We start from the raw sequence: 9,733 nt of genomic DNA, 5'->3' as shown, positions 1-9,733 counted from the left end.
AAGAGAGTACACAAACACCATTCTTGTTACGAATTAAACAGGTCTTTCAAATGGATTCTATGATGCAAACTACAACTAATTCACATGAAGATGAAGAAGCTTTCTTGTTAGCAATGCAACTCGCAACTGCTTCAGTACTGCCCATGGTTCTGAAAGCATCCATTGAGCTCGACCTTTTGGAGATCATAGCTAAAGCTGGCCCCGACGCCTATGTTACTCCAAATGAGCTAGCCTCTATGCTGCCCACTTCAAACTTGGATGCACCGGTTATGATTAGCGAATGTTTGCAAATTTTTGACAAAAAATGCAGATGGAGTCTCCATGGAACCTCTTACGCTCCTAATTATGGATAAGATTATGATGGAAAGCTGGTATCGTATTTATTAGAATATAATATGAAATCCAACTGAATCTTATATTAAAATTTAACAGTATTCTCTACTCTATTACAAGAAAAATACAAACTTCGGCAAAGTCATGAACTTAACACGATGCTAATTATCACAGGTACTACATGAAAGATGCGGTTGTTGATGGCGGACTTCCATTTGACAAGGCCTTTGGAATAAAAATATCTGTTTTAATTTACTTATAATTTACCTTGCCATCTTCGTAGTCAATCTGATAAACCAGGGAATGTTACTCCGAAAATAACACTTGAAAGTACTCCAATTGCTAATTCACCAACAATTTTAAACATTCTTTTACGTCGTGACATCTTCATGTTTGAACCAACTATTTGATGCTGCTGCTGATGATGATCATCATCATCATCATCATGTTTTGCGCAATTTTGCATCTTATTTGGTGATGCGACATGATGATCTTGGTTTTCGTTACCTTGAGGTGTCCCGACGACATCGGGGTTGTTTATCTCATTATGTGCGTGCGGCTTGCAATTTCCACAACCAGAAGGGTTGTAATGTGTACTGTTATACATGCTAAATGCAGGATTATACATGTTATATGCTTGCACATAGCCAGGTTGATGATGATGATGATATACAGGATTATATAGATGTGCTTGAGCATTTACAAAGCCAAAGTTGTACATGTTATGATATGGATAAGAATAAACAGGAGCACACCACCACCGTGATGTGGTGGTTGTGGCAAATATGGATAAGAATAGCCAGGAGGCGCCCAACCACCACCGTGAAGTGGTGGTTGTTGCAAATATGGATAAGAATAGCCAGGAGGCACCCAACAACCACCGTGAAATGGTGGCTGTGGCGGGGTTTGTAGTGTGTATGGCGGTGAGAATTGAATATTTCTAGTGGTAGTTGAAGATACCACTACTAGCGCACAATCCAAATGAATATCAAAGCCAACACATTCCCCACACCTATAGCGCCAAGTTTTACAGATACCTTTACATACGCAACAAGGAGCATCGATTATTGGCTTCTGTAGCACCAAAGGGTGGTCAGCACGAAGCCCATGCCTCAAGTTTTGAGGCAATTTAGTACATACTGGATATAGATCAAAATCGCAATCTTTGCACCGATAGAAATGACCCTCAATGTCGTCTTCGCATACATCACAGGTACGAATATTTTTCCACATGCCATGTGCCTTACGGACCACTAGACTTAAGCCGTGGAGAGGATGCATAAAGGTAGAGAGTTGTAATAGGTTGTGACCCGGATGTGTCAAGTGCTCTGTAATCTCTATTATGCTAGTGCTCATGTTAATTTTTTATAAATGAAAACTGAGGATATGAATTTAGATCGACATTATTCATCAATGTATAGACACACACATTAAGATATAGTTGTGTTCAGTGCAGACCACTTATATTGTTTTGCATTACGTACTGCAACCGTCTAAGAAGGTCAAGGTTTAAGTGTTCCACATGGAACATTTGCCTATTAAGATATCATGGTTGTTCCGAGAAACATCGACTGGTGGCCAGATTGAATAGTCTCCTGACTATAAAACAAAAAAGAAACATTGGTTTGAAAGATTCTCCAGAAGCAATTCCAAGCCGCCTTAATAGAATAACCGGAAGATATTAACTTAGCAGATGAACTAGAATTTTCATCGCTATTCGTGTTTATAGCAGACCTCCTGTGCAAAAAATACCATGACTAATTACAGCCTCGAATTTCATGTAGCAAGTTCTTTAAACATCTTCAGTATCTAAACTTTATCAGCGATAAACTTATTCCAGAATCTATTGTCCTTTATGAGCCAAATGATACTTTAGTACTCTACAATATGTATGTGGATGTACACAATATGTTCAACTTCACTCCTTTATTCTTGGCTCAATCAGTTGTCACTGATATTTACTGTTGCTTCCCTTCAAGCTCCCAAAAAACTTGGTGATTACTTTCCGGGGTAATAGTCCTATATATTTTTTGCGTGTCATCTTATTAAAGTTTGTTGATATTGAAGAGTATAAGATGACCTTCTTTTGACACCTTAAGGTTTCAGAGTGACCTAACATATACGGTCTTAATATGGCATCAGAGCTCTGTATATATAGGTAGGGGTTTGGAGTTCCATTCCTACGATGTAATCGTCCTTCACCCTGATATTAAGTTAAGTGCATGCAAAAAAATGTGCATAAATTTATTGGCTTCTGTAGATTTCCTCCTGGAAAAAATTTGTATACTGCCATATAAGCCACTCATGATTAAGCAAGTACTGTTATTGGCGGCTTAGTCTGTCTGATTTAGGTGTAACTACTTCAGAAGATAAAAAATCTGCTATTGTTATGGAAACGTAAAACTTATTAATTTGCTTCTAATTTTGTCGTGAATTGAATCTGATGTCCGCATATATCGACATGAACACTCGAAGGGAATACCTATCATTTCAATACAAAATCAAATTAATAATCATAATTAAACAAAGTATAAACTGTATATCATCCATCCACTTGGAAGGGGATTTTGGTAGAGTGAGATTATGTAGATCTTAATGGAGTTCAGAGGCGAAAACAGGAATATAGTTTAGGGGGACCGCATCAAATTATTTCATATTTTTACAAAAGTTTACACTAAATTTTGGTAAATTTTGACAGTTGGTAGGGACCGAGGCTCACTATAGTCCCCTTAGTTCCGCCCCTGATGGAGGTTTTAAAATGACGGAAATTTTGGAAGCTAGAACCATCTTACTATGCTCTAGATACCGAGTACATTACTAAACCACATTTCGATCTCCAATACTGCTTTCATTCATTGAGGCACCACTAGTGGGAAACCCTCTGCCAGTTGTCACAGTCGCAGGAGGATCTAGTCGATTACTACTTCGAAGACCATGTAGGTTCAGATAGATATGTGTAACTACACAGATGATCGCCAGTAAAATAAAAAGAATTAAAAGCAATAGACGTCATAGAACTCGAAGGTCCATTGGTTAATATGTTCTGGAACTAGTAACCTGCGGTACACTAGTTCAAGCACAGTGAGGACTGGTGAGGAGATGAATGTGAGAATAAGATTGCCTCTATTTGTAAACTAAAAGTAAATATGAAGAATTCTTTTTTCCTGTTTAGGCATTAGATAACATGTGTTCATGGGAGTTGAATATGTGAATACAATCTGTGATTAATACATACAATTAAAATAGTGTGTGCGAATAACAGTGTGCGAGTATAACTGTGTAAACTAGAAAAATAAACGAAAGAGATAAGGATATGAGAGGATTCTCGAGTCCAGTTGAAAGGAACTGTCTCCTTAAAGCTATTTCGCCTCTCACCGTATGTGCGAGTCGATAGCCTCCCAGGATAAAACGAGTTACTAGTATAATCGATAGATCTAATATACTCTCAGCGAACTTGAACTAAGCCCGAGAACTATCACCGGAATATTGGAAAAGTTTAAGACTAAAGTGACCGAGAATGAAAGAGATGACTCTTATTTCCTCGACTTAATAAAACTGATGCCCTAAGACTCTATTTATAAAGAGAGGCTTGAAAGGACTTGTTTATCTTTTCGATGTGGTACATGGTATTTATAAGAAAAACTAAGGAATAGGTTTGTGCTACTCTCGATGCGGTACATAACCACTTTTCATATTAAAAGGTAAAACTTTGGAACATCAGTTCTCATTCACCTTTTACTCATTTTGAGCGTGTGAATATGGGTTGGAATCCCCTCGAAGAGGAGAATATGTTCCAATAAATACACACCACTAACACATAATGTGTCTCATTCATATAAAGTCTCAAAATGATTCACAACTTAGTCTAAAATACTAAGTTTGTCCAACAATCCCCCACAAATGAGACTGATGATCCAGTAGCACGCACCACATAGACAGACAGACGCGGAGCTTGACTTGGTGATAGTTCCGGCGGTCAGATATAGCAATGCTCCTTGAACCTTCGCTCGAATAAGTATATCGACTTTACTAGTAGACAGTATGACGCGATGTCCTTGAATTGTTCGACCGTTTGTGTAAACGATTACATACTCATCACTATATCTTTCCTGATTCATTCAGTTTTCATGATTATGTCTATTTTGGCCATGGAACATCGTCCTGGTTCTGCAGGAGTTTTTAAAGCATTGTGCCTCGCAATTCTCCTTTGAAGCGGCCCCACTTCTCTCCCACATAGGTGATCTTTATCTTATAGAGTAACCCGCATTTACTCAACTAAATTCCATGCGTTCACTCCTGAACTCCATGTATTCATCAAAGATCATTAAAAGCTCAAAGCTTAACCTCGTACCTTACGGGTCTCACTGTTTCCTCATCATAGGAATAGGCCAGTGGTTACCCCCACAGTGATTTGGTCATCATGATTTAGTTGTCCCATTGAACCAAGTTCTTGGGATCTCCAGTCAGCAATGGTTGGGTGTCCACCATGATGCCGTTAAGAAATAGGCTTAAGCCCCATCCCTCTCAATGATTTCTCAACCACTTCTTTTGATAACCCTTTGGTCAGTGGATCCGCGATATTATCTTTTGACGGTATATAGTCAATAGTGATAATTCCGGTTGAGATCAATTGTCTAATGGAACTGTGTCATCGTCGTATATGACGAGACTTTCCATTATACATCGTGCTCTGTGCTCTGCCAATAGCGGATTGACTATCACAGTGAATCTCTATTGCAGTTACAGGCTTTGGCCATCTTGGAATATCCTCCAGAAACTGACGTAGATATTCAGCCTCTTCGGCGCATTTATCTAGTGCCACAAACTCAGCTTCCATCGTGGAATGAGTTATCACCGTTTGTTTTGAGGATTTCCATGATATTGCTGCTCCAGCTAATGTAAACACATAGCCACTCGTAGACTTATGTGCTTTCTTGCTAGATATGCAATTTGCGTCAGTATATCCTTCTAATACTGCTGGGTATCTGCCATAGTGCAGTCCATAGTCTCGAGTTCCCCCCAAGTACCTTAGTACCCTTATGATCGCTTTCCAGTGATCAGCTCCCGGATTACTCGTAAACCTACTCAACTTGCTAATTGAGTATGCAATGTCTGGTCTTGTACAGCTCATGAGGTACATCTGACTACCAATTATCCTCGAGTATTCCAATTGGGAAACAGCTACACCTTTGGTCTTGGATAGGTGCAAAGTCATATCCACAGGTGTCCTAGCTTTCTCAAAGTCATCCTTAAGAAACTTCTCAAGGTTCTTATCAACATAATGTGGTTGACTTAATGTGAGACCCTCTGATGTTCTAGAAATTTGAATTCCCAGAATTACATTTGCTAGTCCCATGTCTTTCTTGTCGAATCTTGATTTCAACATATCCTTGGTAGATTTGATCACTTTATCATTGCTTCCGGCAATAAGTAGATCATCTACATATAGTGTCATCATGACATAGCCACTCTCGTTATCCTTGTAATAGGCACAACTATCACATTCATTAATTTAGAAGCCAATGGCCAGCAAGACCTCATCAAATTTTTCATGCCATTTCATAGGCGCTTGCTTCAAACCATACAATGATTTCACTAATCTACAGACTTTTCTTTCTTGTCCTGGGACAACAAACCCTTCGGGTTGTTCCATATAGATTTCCTCATCTATGTCTCCATTTAGGAAAGCTCTTTTCACATCCATTTGATGTACAGTTAGATTACACATTGCAGCAATAGCAAACATCATCCTTATGGACGTTATTCTCATTACAGGAGAGTATGTATCAAAGTAATCAAGGCCTTTTTGTTGCTTGTATCCTTTAATCACAAGTCTGGCCTTATACTTATCAATAGTGCCATCAGTTTTCAACTTCTTCTTAAAAACCCACTTGCTACCTAATGGTTTGCAACCAGTTGGTAAGTCCACTAATTCCCAAGTATGATTATGTATAATTGAATCAACTTCATTCTTGATGGCCTCTTTCCACATAGGCCCATCAGGTGAGGTAACTGCCTCCTTATAGGTTTTTGGGTCACCTTCTTCGAGCAAATAGGTCATACAATCAGACCCATAGGATTTCTCCGTTCGTTGTCTTTTTCTCCTTCTCACTACCCCCACATTTTCGTCTTCACTTTCGTCACTCTCAATATCATCATCTACAGACTAATGAGATCATTTAGATGTCGTAGGTTGTTGGTTTCATGGATTACAGGGAAACATCATCTCAAAGAATGAGGCATTCCTTGATTTCATAATGGTATTCTTTTGAATATCTGGAATCTTGGATTCATGAACAAGAAACCGATACGCGGTACTGTGTGGAGGATATCCGATGAAGATACAATCCACAGTCTTAGGACCTATCTTCACCTTCTTCGGTGTAGGGATCAGTACCTTTGCAAGGCACCCCCACACGTTCAGGTGTTGGTAACTTGGTTTCTTTTTCTTCCACATTTCATAAGGACTTACATCCTTACTCTTGCACATCGTAATATTTAAAATATTATTTGCGCTTAAGATTGCTTCTTCCCACATCGATTGTGGAAGCCTAGAGCTTAACAACATCACATTCATCATCTCTTTCAGAGTGCGATTCTTCCTTTCAGCCACACCATTTGACTGGGTGGAGTATGGTGCAGTGACCTCATGGATTATACCATGTTGTGAACAGAATTCCCCAAATGGTTCAACATATTCACCTCCACGATCACTTCGTATCGTTTTGATTTTCTCAGTATGTTGTGTCTCAACTTCTTCCTTATAGATTTTAAATTTATCTATAGCTTCGTCTTTGCTTTTCAACAAATATACATAGCAGTATTTTGTACAATCATCAATGAATGTAATAAATACTTGTTTCCTCCTCTTGTTGGAGCGAAATTTAAATCACATATGTCGCTATGTATTAGGTCTAACACTTTGGTGTTCCTTTCCACACGTTTAAATGATGATCTCGTTAAATTTGCCTCAACACAAGTCTCACACTTATGTTTTGAATCGATAGTAAGTTTATGTATGTATTCTTTTGCACTTAAACGTCATAAAGTGTCATAATTTACATGTCCCAATCTAGCATGCCATAAATTAGGAGACTCAAGCAAGTAAGCAGAAGAATTCTTCATTTCATTATCGTCCTTAACGGACATTACATTGAGCTTAAAAAGCCCATCGGTTAAATAACCCTTGCCTACAAACATACCACTCTTAGACAAAATAACTTTATCTGACTCTATTACAATGCGAAAGCCATGCTTACTCAACAGAGAACCAGACACAAGGTTCTTGCGAATATCAGGCACATACAGTACATTTTTCAAAGTCAGATTCTTCCTAGAGGTCATCTTCAGGATCACCGTGCCTTCACCCTCAATGGTAGAAGTTGCTGAATTCCCCATGTAGAGCTTCTCACCAGCATCGGAAGCTTTGAGGCTAGATAAAACAGCCTTGTCTGAGCAAACATGCCTAGTAGCACCAGTATCAATCCACCATTCACATGGATTAGAACCAACCACGTTCACTTCAGAGACCGTAGCACAGAGGTCTATGTCACCCATCTCCTTAGAGATATTCTCTACCATGTTTGCTTCTTTCTTCTTGTTGGGCTTCTTGGGCTTCTTGCAGTCAGAAGACCTATGACCAACTTTATCACAGTTGTAGCACTTCCCTTGAAATTTTGACTTCGAAATCCCTCCCTTGGGTGTCAGCTTTGCCCCTTTACCAGAATTAGTCTTCTTGGGCTTGGAGCTTTGAGCATGCTCCACCATATTTGCCTTCTCAGTGGCAACGTTAACTTTCTTCTCGGATCCTCTGTTGTCTTCTTCAATACGTCTAACAATAAGATCCTCCATAGACATCTCCTTTCGGTTGTGCTTAAGGTAGTTCTTGAAATCTTTCTATTAGATATATTTGATAATGTCATGTCTAATATGATTTGTGTTTAGTTTACAGATCTTACTTAAACAGGACAAATCAGTACTTAACTGAAATCAGCACTTATACTGAAGTCAGAACTTAAGTTACCAGAACTTAAGGTTCAGGAGATATTTATCAGGAGATATTTATCAGAAGATAATAGCAGGACTTAAAGGAAACTTTCAGATAATGAAGTCGGTTGATTGAAAGGAAAGAAGGTCAAGACAAACACAAGAAGAGATATGCATGAAGAAGGAATTCTATGAAGAATAGAATACTTGGAAGAAAAGATAACTGATTGATATATTTTAGGAAGCAGAATTATGTTCCATATCAATTAGCGATTATCTTGTAACTGTGTAATATATAAACACAGACATAGGGTTTACACTATAAGTGTTATCATTATTGAGAATATTATTCATTGTAACCCTAGCAGCTCTCGTGATATTTGTTCATCACCGAGAGAGGACAATTCTACATTGTAACAGAGTTTAATAAAGTTTGTTTTCTGTTATTTGTGTTCTTTGAATTCGAATTGATTGTGCTACACACTGTATTCAACCCCCTTCTACAGTGTGTGTGACCTAACAAGTGGTATCAGAGCCTATCTGTTAACACACAAACAGTTTAAGATCCAAAAACTATCATGTCTGAAGCAGAAACTCCAACCAAGCCCACCAAAACTGAAGAACCCCCAAAGACTCAAATCCATAGTCGATATGAGGCTATTAGAGTTCCCATACTGAAACCATCTGAATATCCCATATGGAAGGTGAGGATGACTATGTTTCTGGAAGCTACAGATCCAGAATATCTTGACAGAATCAATGAAGGACCTCACAAGCCAATAAAACTCGATGTTGTAGTTGCAGGTGAAGCAGCAAAGTCTGTACCAAAGGAGATGAGTGATTACACTGCTGAAGATATCGCATCAATTGATAAGGATGCTAAGGTACAACACTTGCTGCATAGTGCCATTGATAATGTAATGTCAAACAGGGTAATTAACTGCAAGACTGCAAAGGAGATATAGGATGCCTTGGAGACAAGATGCCAGGGAACTGATTCGATTAAAAAGAACAGGAAGACTATACTCACTCAAGAGTATGAACACTTTGACACAAAGCCTAATGAGTCATTGACTGATTTATATGACAGATTTGTCAAACTCTTGAATGATTTGTCACTAGTTGATAAGGAGTATGATCTTGAAGATTCAAACCTTAAATTCCTGTTAGCTCTTCCTGAAAGTTGGGATTTGAAGGCCACAATTATAAGAGATAACTATAACCTTGAAGAAACAACTCTTGATGAAATTTATGGGATGTTCAAGACTCATGAACTTGAGATGGAACAGAGAAGTAAGAGGAAAGGAGGAAAGTCAAGGACAGTTGCTCTTAAGGCTGAGGAAGAATCTCCCAAAGCAGCCACCTCAAGGAAAGGCAAGGGAAAAGCGCTCATCACAAAGTCTGATACTGACTC

General features: G+C 38.6%; 1 pseudogene; it reads right to left on the bottom strand.

Annotated features, from left to right (window-relative positions):
• Positions 1–396: 396 nt before the first annotated feature.
• Positions 397–1,829, bottom strand: LOC141700914 (uncharacterized; annotated as a pseudogene).
• Positions 1,830–9,733: the final 7,904 nt, after the last annotated feature.

The sequence above is a fragment of the Apium graveolens genome, unplaced genomic scaffold (genome assembly GCF_009905375.1).
Source record: "Apium graveolens cultivar Ventura unplaced genomic scaffold, ASM990537v1 ctg3086, whole genome shotgun sequence".
Lineage (NCBI taxonomy): Eukaryota > Viridiplantae > Streptophyta > Magnoliopsida > Apiales > Apiaceae > Apium > Apium graveolens.
This window is presented reverse-complemented; position numbering and strand designations above follow the sequence as displayed.